The sequence below is a fragment of the Myxocyprinus asiaticus genome, chromosome 22, assembly GCF_019703515.2.
Source record: "Myxocyprinus asiaticus isolate MX2 ecotype Aquarium Trade chromosome 22, UBuf_Myxa_2, whole genome shotgun sequence".
Lineage (NCBI taxonomy): Eukaryota > Metazoa > Chordata > Actinopteri > Cypriniformes > Catostomidae > Myxocyprinus > Myxocyprinus asiaticus.
This window is the reverse complement of record NC_059365.1, coordinates 3,190,014-3,204,780: the sequence shown is the minus strand read 5'-3', so window position 1 is coordinate 3,204,780 and position 14,767 is coordinate 3,190,014. Positions and strand designations below refer to the sequence as shown.

At 37.5% G+C, this 14,767-nt stretch overlaps 2 protein-coding genes across 5 annotated transcripts in view; one reads left to right on the top strand and one right to left on the bottom strand.

Annotated features, from left to right (window-relative positions):
• LOC127412664 (INSYN2B protein-like) overlaps positions 1–10,088 on the bottom strand; it is a 32,778-nt gene extending 22,690 nt beyond the window's left edge. For both annotated transcript variants that reach the window (XM_051649211.1, XM_051649212.1), the window contains exon 1: positions 9,671–10,088. The gene's annotated coding sequence lies outside the window, so the exon portion shown is untranslated. The remainder of the gene's footprint in view (positions 1–9,670) is intronic.
• LOC127412661 (dedicator of cytokinesis protein 2-like) overlaps positions 1–14,767 on the top strand; it is a 149,913-nt gene that overhangs the window by 92,236 nt on the left and 42,910 nt on the right. The gene's annotated exons all lie outside the window — the stretch shown is intronic.

The window sequence follows — 14,767 nt, the reverse complement described above, 5'->3', positions numbered from 1 at the left end:
TTTTTGGATATGTACTATGGTAATACCGTGTTTTTTGGATATGTATTATGGTAATACCATGTTTTTTGGATATGTACAGAGGCAAGAAAACGTATGTGAACACTTTGGAATGAGATTTGTTTCTGCCTTAATTGGTCATAAAATGTGATCTCATCTTCATCACAAGTCACAAGTATAGACAAACACAATGTGCTTAAGTTACCAACACACAAACAATTATAATATTTAATGTCTTTATTGAACATATCCCATTAAACATTTACAGTGCTGTGGAAAATTATGTGAACCCTTGGATTTAATAACTGGTCGATCCTGCTTTGGCAGCAATAACCTCAATTAAGCGTTTCCAGAAGCTGCGGATTAGAGCTGCACAACGTTCAGAAGTAATTTTGGACCATTCTTCCTCACAGAACTGCTTCAGCTCAGCCATATTCTTAGGATGTCTGGTGTGAACGGCTCTCTTGAGGTCATTCCACAGTATCTCTATTGGGTTAAGGTCTGGGCTCTGACTGGGACACTCCAAAAGGTGGATTTCCTTTTTTTGAAGCCATTCTGTAGTGCATTTATATCGATGTTTAGACTCATTATCCTGCTGCATCACCCAACTTCTACTGAGCTTCAGTTGGCACAAAGACAACCCTGACATTATCCTGTAGGATATCTTGATAAACTTGAAAATTAATTTTTCCCACGATGATGGCAAGCTTTCCAGGCCGATTCTCCCCAAACAATTCAACTTTAGTTTCATCAGTCCACAAACCATATTTGCAGTGCTGTTGTGGAGTGTCAAGGTGGTTTTTGGCAAACATCAGGCATGCAGCAATGTTTTTGTTGGAAAGCAGCGTCTTCCTTTGGGTTGTCCTGCTATGGACACATGCCTGTTTAATGTTTTCCGTATAGTAGACTCAAGAACAGATATGTTAACCAGTTCCAATGATTCCTTCAAGTCTTTAGCTGTCACTCTAGGGTTCTTTTTTACCTCATTGAGCATTCTGCGGTGTGTCCTTTGAGTCATCTTGGCTGGACAGCCACTTCTAGGGAGAGTACCCATAGTACTAAATCATCTCCATTTATAGACAGTTTGTCTAACTGTGGACAGATGAATATCTAAGCTCTTCCAGATAACTTTCAAACCATTTCCAGCTTTATGCAAAGCAACAATTCTTGATCGTAGGTCTTCTGAGATCTCTTTTTGTTCAAGGCATGTCAGCAGATGCTTCCTGTGAATAGCAAACTCAAAATTTTTGAGTGCTTTTTATAAGTCAAAGTAGCTCTAACCCACACCTCCAATCTTGTTTCATTAATTGGATGCCAGCTTTGTCAACTCCTGATTCTAATTAGCTTTTGTTGACATCATTAGCCTAGGGGTTCACATACTTTTTACAATCTACACTAAGAGTTTGAATGATGTATTGAATACGTACAAGAACAAAACAATGATTTGTGTGTTATTAGTTAAAACAGATTGTGTTTGTTCATTATTGTAACTTAGATGAGCAAACACAATCTGTTTTAACTAATTACACACAAATTATTGTTTTGTTCTTGTACATATTAAGACAAATTTATACATAAATGCAGGTAATTGTATAGGGTTCACATACTTTTTCTTGCCACTGTACCATGGTAATGCCATGTTTTTTGAAAAATTGATGTACCATGATAATACTGTGTTTTTGGATATGCACCATGGTAATACTGTTTTTTTTTTTTACACATGTATGGACATGGCATTCTTTCAAGTATCTTGGAGTACCACTGTAAATAATATGGTTTATAATTATGGTAATAATTTAGAACTATAATATATCACAGTATATATAATAATACACAATATATACCATCTCATTCCATCACTGTACCATGCTACCACCACAGTACCTTTTTGTAAGGTCACTTTGTCTTCACCTTCATACACCTACATTGTATTCTTTTGGTGTCTGCTTGATCTATACTACGGTTCATCACCACACAGTTAGATGTTCCAGTTTCATTCTCAAGCCACACACACACACACAAACACACACACACACACACACACTCAGTGTCTCTGTTGATCTCTCCATCAGCTCCGGTCAAGCCCTGTACTCTTGCTCTATCTTCTCTTTCACACTTCGTTACTCTTGACTTTAATTTTGTCTTTCTTTACCTCTCTTGTGCCATCACACACACACACACACACACACACACACACACACACACACACACACACACACACACACACACACACACACACACACACACACACACACACACACACACACACACACACACACACACACAGCTCATCTCATACATTCTGGCATCACTTTGAGTGTGTTAGTGGAATCTAAGGGACACTGGCCAGTGATCAATATTCAGAGGCTGCAAATGTAATGTTCTGTCACCACACTTTCTTGAAAACACACACACACACACACCCACACACACACACACACACACAGGGTCCAAAAATTACAGTTTTGTCACACCTGCCAATGCTGAGTGAATTGAGGACATTTACCAGCCATAAATATTCCTTTTTGGCAAGTTCAAACAGATTCTGTGGCCGCAGCGCTCCATAAAAAAGACAGCTAAATTTGAACACCCCACATTTGCAAAGTTTTGCACTTCCGCTTGTGTGTTCAGTTATTACATGTATTGGCTAATTTGTGATTTCAAAATAATGTGGCACTCTCAGCGTTGTTTAACACATTTGACCATGTTTTAAATACACTCCACAGAATGGACCTTTTTCACTTTTCTAGGTGTGTAATGCAGAAGAAAACTATAATGGGGTAAATGTCTACAGCGATGAACGAGAGACGACAGCAAATATTATTTTTGCGTTCCCATTTGGTCCATCAGCAAAAGAAAAAATCCACTTTTACTTTTCCATGACTTTTCAAAAGAGGTAAAAAATAGAGAGAGACCTGGTTGTCTCATGTTGTTCCAAACCTGCAAGACCTGTAAGACTTTCTCTCTGTAGAAACAAAAGATGCAATGAAAGTGAATGGTGACTGAGGCTCCACAGAAGAAAGTCAGGTTTGAAACAACATGATGGTGAGTAAATGATGACAGAATTTTAACATTGAATGAAAAGCAATTTTAAGTAGCATTTGGTGTTACATTTTGACCCCATGCACACAAAAAAGAAATCAAAAGCAATGAATAGCCAAGAGATGAATCTGTGGTGAATTAAACTTCTAGTGCTTCTATAATCCGGGTTCATTCTGCACCATGAACTCCTTGCTGACAGTCAGTCTGTTCATTAGCCGCTCTTTAACTGCTTTAGTGAGCTTTAATGGAATTTTAAAGACTCTGCCTCCTTTTCCAATATTCCAGTTACAACAATTATAACAAATTCAGTCTTTTTGCCTTGACTTCAGGGGTTTGGCTCAATTACAACAAGCATAACACTGAACAAAGCTTAGAGAGATTTTAGAAGCACTTTTACACACACATGAAAGCTCAGAGGGAGTTTCTCAGTGTGATATACAATATTAACCAGCCAAAGTGTAAAGCACCACCGAGACACACTGAGAGAGGAAAACAACAAGAGTTATATTACAGACATAACTCTCACACACTAAAACAAACACACAAATCACATAGAAACCTAATCAAAGTTCTTCCAGACAGGTTACTGCATGAAATGTGTGTGTTTTAAAATAGCTTTCAAGGTAATTATCTCTCTTTACCATGTTTTTTGTTTTGTTTTTTGGACATGGTACCATGCAAGTACCATAGTATATGATTATGGTAATTATTCAGTTCCATAGCTTGTTTTTTTTTTTAATAGTCTAAAAGTAAACCCTTTCATGCAAATATATGCATTATGATCCACATTTTAAGTATTTTTTTTTTTTCTCCAGTGAGGAGTGATGCAATCATGTGCAATATTATTGCAGATGCTTTCAGACAAAATTAGGCAGGTAGTTAAAGCTACATAGTCAAAACAGTCATCATAATTAGAGCCTGATCTCAGAAACATTGTGACTGTGGCGACATTTTTGCAAAATTATTTTAAGTGCTTCCTTACACATATTGTGCCGGTTCTGAGGTGAAATGTGCACAGTGTGGCGCTAAAAGCGAGTTACATTTTGTCCCGAATAGAGAACGTTTTTTAAGGATAATGCTCTATCGAGTTTTAGATCAACAAAACCGACCTCCCTACCCTAAACCTAAAACTTAATCCTAACCGATAGTGTCAGAAAAAGCAATTGTGGTGCTACTATGACTCTTTCAGCTCACGTGTCGACGCGCGGGCTCTTCAGGACTCGTACGCTGGTCCTTCACAAGTGTAACGCTCTATCAGTTTAGCTACTGTGCAATTTGATCACACTTGAACAAGCTTGTAAATGTAGTTGTTTATGTAATGCAAATGTTAAAATGAGTCATGCACTATAGTAAAAGTGTTTAGATGTTATAAGATAGCATTGTGTGAGGAACAGGGCGAAAAGTAAGTATTTAAGAACTGCTTATCTGCCGTTTACTCGTGATTTGTGTGAAAGTGAATAAAAGTCACTGTTGTTGTAGCGCCTCTAGTGTTCATTTCAGCAAGAAGCTGTTGTGATGCGTACAACGAGCCACGTAAAAATCATTTTGCATAAATGTAGGTATAGTAACTTGCTTCTAAAAATAAAAATGATTAAAAAATGACAAATTTTTGTGACCAGGACAGTGATATTTTGAAATGTACCTATTTCCAATGATAAAATGGGCGAATTTGTGTCTTTTCGTTCACATAAAGTCAGAAAAACAACAACATATGAATCCAAATGAACATATATTTATACTAAAGTAATACAAAATTGACTACAAAAGATTTAGAAGTGAGTTGTTTTTCGAGATTTACGATTATACTGTAAATCACTTTCACGAATCAGCCCCCAAATGTAGTCTCCCATCATGTTCTCGTTATACTGTCTTTCAAAATCCAGTATATCCTGATGGAAGCGCTCGCCTTGCTCCTCCGAGTACGCTCCCATGTTCTCCTTGAATTTATCAAGATGAGTATCAAGGGATATGGACTTTGAGGGATTTTAGAGGTGGAGCTGAGGAGAGAAACCCATACTACCCCAACCAAAACGACCTCAACGACTTGATTAGAGATCTTGGTCTCACCAAGTCCAATGCCGAGCTTTTGACGTCTAGGCTCAAGCAGTGGAACTTGTTGGATGAAAGTGTGCAAGATCTGCGATCAGAGGAAGCGTCACCAACCTTTTTCCAGCTTCTTCACCCATCAAGATGTGCTCTGCTTCTGCTACAATGTGACCAGTCTGTTCAAGGCACTCGGAATCACCTGTAACAAGAATGAGTGGCGCCTCTTCATTGACAGCTCATCCAGGAGCCTCAAAGCTGTGCTGCTCCATAATGGTAACAAGTACCCGTCTCTTCCCCTGGCTCACTCGGTGCACCTCAAAGAGGATTACAACTGCATCAAGACCTTGCTGGACGCCTTGAAGTATGATGAGTACGGCTGGGAGGTCATAGGAGACTTCAAAATGGTGGCATTCCTGATGGGTCTCCAAGGCGGTTTTACCAAGTTTCCCTGCTATCTTTGCCATTGGGACAGCAGGGACACCAAGGCGCACTATCACAGGTGGGACTGGCCACAGCAGACCGAGTTCTCTGTGGGGAGGAACAACGTTAAGTGGGAGCCACTGGTGGACCCCCGGAAGGTGCTGATGCCACCAGTGCACATCAAATTGGGCCTTATGAAACAATTTGTCAGAGCTCTAGATAAGGAGTCTGCAGCCTTCAAGTACCTTCAAGACTTCTTCCCTAAGCTCTCTGAGGCAAAGGTCAAAGCCGGTGTCTTCGTTGGACCACAGAAGATCCTGGAGTGCAATGAATTCCCCAAGAAGCTCACTAGTAAGGAGAAAGCGGCTTGGAACAGCTTTGTCACAGTGGTTCGGGGCTTCCTGGGCATTCACAAGGCCGAAAACTATGTGGAGCTTGTTGAGACTCTGGTGAAGAACTACGGCATAATGGGCTGTAGGATGTCCCTCAAAGTCCATGTCCTTGATGCTCATCTTGATAAATTCAAAGAGAACATGGGAGCGTACTCGGAGGAGCAAGGCGAGCGCTTCCATCAGGATATACTGGACTTTGAAAGACAGTATAACGAGAACATGATGGGAGACTACATTTGGGGGCTGATTCGTGAAAGTGATTCACAGTATAATCGTAAATCTGGAAAAACTACTCACTTCTAAATCTTTTGTAGTCATTTTTGTATTACTTTAGTATAAATACATGTTAATTTGGATTCATATGTTGTTTTTTCTGACTTTATGTGAACGGAAAGACACAAATCCGCCCGTTTTCTCATTGGAAATAGGTACATTTCAAAATATTACTGTCCTGGTCACAAAAGCAAAGTTTGTGGGGAATAATAGCCATTTTCTATACTTTTGAGGCATAAGCAATTAGGAAATAACACTTACTACCCAGGAACACAAATTGTGTTACATAGTGTTATATAATGTTGTCTCTTACCAGTGCTGTTCTTAGATGAATGCTGATTTAGGGGATTATTAACCATAATAAATAAACCAACATATTAAAATAAATACTGTGTGTGCAATAAATAAGCCATTAAAAAAACACATCTGCAGATGATAGTCAATGTTTCCGGGAAACACGTTTATTTTAGACTGGTCATGTGACTTTCAGTGAGTGTGTTTACCAGACGCGTGTGTGTGTTTGCGCCTGTGAGTGTATCAGCATAGCTTAAAAGATTTATCAGCTTAAAAAGAAAACAGCTTTAAAAAAAAAAGTGAGAGAGAGAGAGAGAGAGCGAGAGAGTGTATTTGTCTGCAGAAGGACAGAAACAACCCATGAGACACTCTGATGTTTGCGGGTTCACCTCACTTTGAGGATGACGTATATTTTCTCACGCACACATGCACTCACCATTTTTCAATTTAGTGTTTCCGCCTTTTGTCTGAAAACGAGTTCAGGACACATTTCACGGCAAAAAAATGAAATTATATTTTGCAAACAGGAAATCAAGCTTATTTTTCAGACCTTTCTGAATGTTTTCATTGTTCCATTTTATTCATGACGATAATTCCGCATTTCTAATTTTGTTTTTTTGTTTTCTCAATAGTGATTCTCATTGCTGTTATACTGTAATTTCATATTGACAAACACACTATCATTTGAGCCAATGTTTCCGTGTCGGGCTGGTTGGGATGCTCAAACAAACGGGGCAATGTTTTGATAGTGTTTACACTTTTCAGGGAAATCAACCTCTGAATGGCTTACTGATAGTTGACTGTATTTTTGAACATAACAATTACACACATAACTTTGAAATAAGAGTATATTAAAGACATTTCAACAAATCCTACAATAATGTGAATTTAATAAAAAAATAAAAATAATAAAAATTAAAAAAAAATTTGCACAATGTTTAAGGAATGTTCCGGATTCAATACAAGTAAAGCTCAAAAGCATTTTTTGTATATTGTTTATTACCACAGAAAATAATAAGCACTTACAATGGAAGTAAATAAAATAGCTTATAGGGTTTAGCAGCATTGCAAGATAAGTATTGGATATATCTTTACACTAATAAGGTAAGTAAGCGATTTAACAAGCGATAATATTTATATTTTATGGCTATACTTTTAAAACAGTGTGTATTTTAGTGTTTATGGATTGACCCTATTCACTTCCATTGTAAGTGCCTCACTGTAACTGTGATTTTGGCAATGAGTATTTTTTTTTTTTTTTTTTTGTAGTAATCAACATTATGCCAAAAATGCTGTCGTTTTTGAGCTTAACTTGTTAAAGTCAAAATATTCATTTTAGTCATTTTAGGTGAATATTTGCTTAACTGTCTTGAAAATAATGTCACAATGCAAAAAAAAAATAAAAAATAAAAAATGAATGGTCCTTGAAACAGGGTTCATTTTCATTTATTGTCAGATGTAATGTCTTCTTTCTTTCTTTTGATTTTCGGGTAAAAAAAATGACCTGGACTTATTCTTGACAGCTTTTCTCCATCTCTCTGCCCTCTTGTTTAAGTTCTTGTCTTTTCCTCTTGTCTTTCTATTCATCTGTTCATCAGTTTATCTGTCTGTTTTCTTTGTCCATCATTATCTCTCTTCTGTCACTCTGTTCATTTGTCTCTCTTTCTTTTACTGTAACTGTCTTTCTCTTTTTCTTGTCTCTTTTATCACTCTCGCCGACAGTTAAATCTTGCTTGCTCTCTTTCGTCTCTCTTTCTGACTGTCTCGTGTGTGTGTGTGTGCGTGTGTGTGTGTGTGTGTCCCGCTGTGTCTGTAATGTTTTCATTTCTCTTCAAATTTCTTCAGCATGAGATCAATTTGACACACTTTCTCTGAATTACACAAACTCTGTATCTGTTACTTAAACAGGAGCACCTGTGTGTGTGTGTGTGTGTGTGTGTGTGTGTGTGTGTTTGTTACACAGAATTCAGGAACACCGCAGAGGGTCAGAGGTCATACACTCACACTGAGAATGGTGTTTGAAAAATGTTAGAGACACATGGAGTGTGTGTTAAACAGGGCAAAAGTATCTATACACACACACACACACACACACACACACATTATTTAGCACTCAGTGGCAGATGGCTATTATTTACCTGCTGTTAGATAACACTTACACACACGGACATGTATTCAGGCATACGCATTTATCAGCAGGTAAACACAGAAACTCTCTCACTGATATTAATGATGATTAATTACAAACTAACTTTTACTCCAGTGAATATTTCTCAGGCTATGTTTATTTTTGAAAGTCAGTTTCTGCAAAGTCACACACCTTAAAGTCTTGGCTACAAAAAAAGCCACTGAACATTTTCATCGTTATTGCCTAAAAGATCCAGTTCACTGAACACACATTGGCCTTTGTGACAACATGCCCCAGTGGCAGGGCATGCTGTCACCCTGTCTGGGGCAAGTTGTCACAATGGAACTTGCCATTAAACATCAATCCTCACAATCACGAAATGCAAATCTACACCTCTATACCTGCATTAAACAGCCTATCATCGGCTTTTCAGCTAAATCTAAAAAGTAAAACAATTTTGAAGCACAAAACAATTCTCTAAACAACAAAAATGGAAAAGTTAACATTTAAACATTTCATAACATTGCCTCGGCCAACAAATATTGATAAAATATAGATATTTATGACATTTAAACACATGTGACAACATGCCCCGATCTGACTTTCATGAAAAATACCTTTTTCCAAAGAACACATTTAAACCTTTTGGTACAAATATGTCTTCATAATATAGTTAAGCCTTGTATGAATGTATGCCAGTGTTTATAAAGGAGCTACAACAAAAATATGATGATGATGAAAATGGACTTTTGAATTTACAAAAAATGATTCTAGTTTAAGAGGGTTTTGAACTAGGTGGTGGAAACCGATATATAAAATGTCTGCTAGAGAAAACATACATTTGCACAATTAGACTTTGGAGTCCAAATCTTATCATTACTGAGATATAGCCTTTGTGACAACTAGCCCCCAGTCAAAAATCATGATAATGTCATGGTACTTTTTTGTAAGTAAAATTACCACAAGAGTAAGTGTGTGTGTGTGTGTTTGTGTGTGTAGATTGATAGAAAAATAATTTGTAATTTTTCAGATGTTTGATAATGTAATATTTCCATAGATGATTTACTAAAGTACTGACCTTTATCACTCAGACTCTGGTGTAGGTGAACAGACCGTTTGCCATCTTTCTCGTTCACTCGTTCTCTCTTGTCTTTTATCATATATTCCTGTGTGTTATCAGACTCTTGTGTGTGTCTTCTGTCTTACATCCTTATGTGTTATGATCTGTCTCTCTCTCCATCCACTGGTGAACTGAGGCTCTCGCTTCTCCCTACGATTCTCTCTCTCTCTCTCTCTCTCTCTCTCTCTCTCTGTCTGTCTCTCTCTCACTCACCCTTTCTCTCATTCTCTCTCTCTCTCTCTCTCTCTCTCTCTCTCTCTCTCTCTCTCTCTCTCTGTGTATTAATCCCGCTGTGTGTCCTGGTTTTTCTCTCCTGCTCGGTCACATCGGAGTGCTCATGGGAGGTCTAGACACACACACACACACACACACACACACACACACACACACACACACAGGGTCCAAAAATTACAGTTTTGTCACACCTGCCAACTTGCCAATATTCCTTATTGGCAAGTTCAAACAGATTCTGTGGCCGCAGCACTCCATAAAAAAGTTGTTGGTGCAGCTATCCTTATGAGGACTCTCCATAGACATAATGATTTTTATACTGTACAAACTATAGATTCTGTCCCCTAACCCTAACCCCTACCCCTAAACCTAACCCTCACAAAAAACTTTCTGCATTTTTACATTTTCAAAAAACATAGTTTAGTATGTTTAATAAGCAATTAGAATTATGGGGACACTAGAAATGTCCTCATAAACCACATTTATAACATAAAATCCTTGTAATTACCAGTTTATAACCTAAACAAAAAAAATCCAAACCCACACACACACACACACTCTCTCTCTCTCTCTCTCTCTCTCTCTCTCTCTCTCTCACACACACACACACACACACACTTGCTTTTAAGATTGACACATACACAATTGTTTGTGTGTGTTGTTTTTTGCAAAGCAGGTAATGTTAATACATTTAATGCACTGCAAAGAAATTACTTTCTTCAAATTTCTCCAAATGACACACTATAAACTATGCACTTGCAATATACACTGTGCTCTCATCCATGTAGTGTATGAATGTTTAAATTGTAGTATCATCCTAAATGGAACACGTTTTGTACTACACGGAAGCATTCGCTGTTTAACAGCTGACGGAAGTGACATTTCAAAAGCATGCAATGTGTTGCCACTAGCTTTAGTGCGTTAATCAACCTCAGTTCAACACTTGTATCTCAAATTACGTATATATTCACACAGCGTGGGGTGATGGTAAAGCATGCAACTTACATTTGTAAGGTGCTGTCTTCACTGACGTTTCGCTAACTTTGCTACATTCTCCATTATTTACAAGCGATAAGTGCATGAAGTGTCCAACGTTCTAATCCATTTTGATGGTTGAAGAAGTGCATCATCCGGGTACTTGTATTACACTTCTTTTTGTTGCATTTTTAGTGTAAACATACTACTTGCACTAATTGCACAATAAAATGACGTAGAATACTGTAGAAGTGTGCGGTTTGGGACGTACCGCACATTTTTCCAGTAATAATATCTAAACATTCTTATAATGAGATAAATTTACTTAAGACACAAAATATGTAATATTTTTAGAAAATCTAAAATATTAAGAAATCTAGGGAAATCGGGTAAGAAATAGAAACTTAAAGGGATAGTTCACCCTGAAATGTAAATTCAGTCATTGTTTACTCACCCCTGTGTTGTTATAACCCTATATGATGCGAAAGTATAATTCAGAAGTCTAATAAATTATTCCATGAAACTCATAATTGTTATGAAAGCATACGATAAGATTTGGTGAGAAACAAACTGACATCTAATGTATTATTTAGTGAAAATGTTCACTGACCGTTGATCTCCTGTGTGCGCTCATGATAGGACATGAGAGCAACAGATTACGCAGCCCCCTCGTGACATTGGGGCGAAATTTCATTTTGTTTATCTAAAAACAGGTCCTCCACAGTGATAGTGACAACAGAACACAACACAACTGCACACAAAACAGAGAACAGAACTTACTAAACACGTCTGAAGAGTTTGTAGTCGAAGAATTGATGCATTTCTATGCCCAGCCTTATTTTTTTTGAACGGAGTCCTTGGAAATCAAACAGAAACTTAGAGGAGGCTACAGGCAGCCACAGTCACACCGTGTCCTAACCTGACGGAAAACAACACGTGATTAAAGGTCAATTTTCTATGATAATCAGAGTTTTTGTCCTAACCAGCCGTGATGAGCGACGGTACATTCAATCAATCGCTTGTTTTCTATTTTTGGCATCGCGCGGGTAACTCCATCCACTGTTAACTGGCACCGGTCCAGAAACATTCTCATAACAGTATATTAAAGGCAGGATTTCATGAGCTGGTTAAAAACTACTTGATATTGGCCGAGAATGTTACACCTACTGAATGTTTTTGCGGAGGTCTCACTCTCTTTATGTCTGTCACAAATACTCACCAGTTCAGAATGGAGAAGAGATGGCAGACATTCCTGCCTACTCCATCTGTCTGTTTGATTGAGGACTCCAGTTCAAACAAATAAGGCTGGGTATAGAAATGCACCAATTATTTGACTACAAACACTTCAAACATGCTTTGTAAATTCTGTTCTCTGGTTTGTGTGCAGCTGTGTTGTGTTTTCTGTTGTTAATATCTCTGGTGGTCCCGTTGAAGCAAAACGAAACGAGTTTTCGCTGGAACGCCCCACCTTGCAAGCAGCAGCATAACTACTGTTGCTCTCGTGCAAGGAATACTAAAGCCTGCGTGCAGACTCATGAACACACACAAGAGATCAGTTTAGAGTTTCACTTAATAATACATTAGATTGGGGAGCCTGGGTAGCTCAGTGAGTAAAGATGCTGACTACCACCCCTGGAGTCGCGAGTTCAAATCCAGGGCGTGCTGAGTGACTCCAGCCAGGTCTCCTAAGCAACCAAATTGGCCCGGTTGCTAGGGAGGGTAGAGTCACATTGGGTAACCTCCTCATGATCTCTATAATGTGGTTCTCGCTTTCGGTGGGGCGCGTGGTAAGTTGTGCGTGGATGCCGCGGAGAATAGCATGAAGCCTCCACATGCACTATGTCTCTGCGGTAATGCGCTCAACATGCCATGTGATAAGATGCGCGGATTGACGTCACAGACGCGGAGGCAACTGAGATTCGACCTCCACCAACTGGATTGAGGTGAGTCACTATGCCTCCACGAGGACTTAGAGCACATTCCAAATTGGGGAGAATTTATTATTATTATTATTTTTTAATAATACATTAGATTTCAGTTTTTTTTCTCACCAAATCTTTTCTTATTCCTTCAGAACAAGACATGAGTCACATACAATACTTTATTAGATGTCTGAATAATGCATTTGTGTCCTTTTGAAGCTTGAAGAGGTGGTCACCATAAACTGCCATTGTGTAACATCACTGAGCACAACATTTTTTTCACAATTTTTCTCTTTGTGTTCAGAAAAAGAAAGAAAGTCATATAGGGTTATAACAACACAGAGGTAAGTAAACAATGACAGAATTTTCAATTTTTGTGAACTAATCCTATTTTTCAAAGGGAAAACCAAGTTTATTGGTCCCACTTTATATTAGGTGTCTTTAACTATGTACCAACATTATAATACATACAATGCAATGTATTTATTGTGTAACTACATGTTGTTTCACATTTGCTGCTATTGAGGTTGAGGTTCAGTTTTAAATTAGGGTTAGGGTTTAGGGTAAGGGTTGGGGTAGGGTTAGGTTAAGAGCGAGGTTAACAGTGTTACTACAGATGTAATTAAATGCAGGTACTTTAAATGTAAGTGCAATGCAACAACACATGTACATAATAAGTACATTCAATCAAATGCTAATATAACGTGGGTCTAGTTTATTGTTTTTAAAAATAAACTTGCAAATACAATAGTTTTCTTGTTTTAAACATCCAGTTGTGTTTGGGTCATTTTTTAACCCTTGTAGGAGTAAAAAATGAGTGGAAAAAAGTAATTTTGAAATCTCAAGGGCAACTTAGTTGAACCAGTGCAATCAGCACAGAAATTGTGCCGCTTTTACTGGACTTAGTTCCTTCTTAGTAAATTCCACCTTCAATCTTTTATTTGGTCAAAATGCGGGTCTGTGGGGAGGCACTATATGGCAAGCCGTTTTAACACTTAACACCTCCCTGTATGCATAAGTTAGGCATATGTGGTATAATTTGAAAGCTTAGAATCTTTACTTTTGCATCACTTTTGCATTTGTTTTTTTTTTTTCATAAAATAACAAAATAAGGCCTGAAAACATTTGTGTCACAAATTGGCCCCACCTAGAGGTTACGTTGTAGAATTGTTTTAATGAATTGAAAAGTCCTTCACATAGCACTTAAATAGACACGTCATATATCAAATCAAAGCTCTCATTCACAGGAAGGTGACTGTACAGTTTATTTAATTATTTTGCCATAATACCACAGTTTGAATTATTTTTTTAAATATCACAAAGTGAAATTTTATTTTGGTAAGGCATAAAATACAAACGTCTCTTTTCTTTGCTGACCACTGATCTATAAGCCTCAAATAGCCTCAAACTTTATATCAAATCTTACCTTTTGTTAGCTTTAAAATGAGAAAAACATTTTTTTTATTATTTGTTTGTTAGCTTGCTTGGATGAATAATCCAATGTTGTTTCAAAAGAAAAAATTACAACAAAAAGTCTGGTAGAAAAAGTATGAGAAACAAATCATCAGCAAAATAGGTTCTCATCTATAGAAGATGAAATGTTAGATTGGCTTATAGACAACTCAGAAACCAAGATATTCAACAAAACAGTGTGGAAGCTCTCAGCACTTCAAAAATAGGCTTGTTGTCTATGGGTGTGCGCTAAAATTTGTTAAAGCACCACCTACATTTCAGATCAGTATAATGTGATGGAAGGTGATAGAGGGAAAAGTCTTTTTTCTAGTACTTCCTATGAAATCTATCATAAAATTGTAAACATATACAATGCTATTTCTTAAATATTTCTGTAATTTCTTAGAATTTAGGGGGTTATCTGTAAAATTAGACCATTTTTATGATATTACTCCACTGTATGTGTGAACAGGGA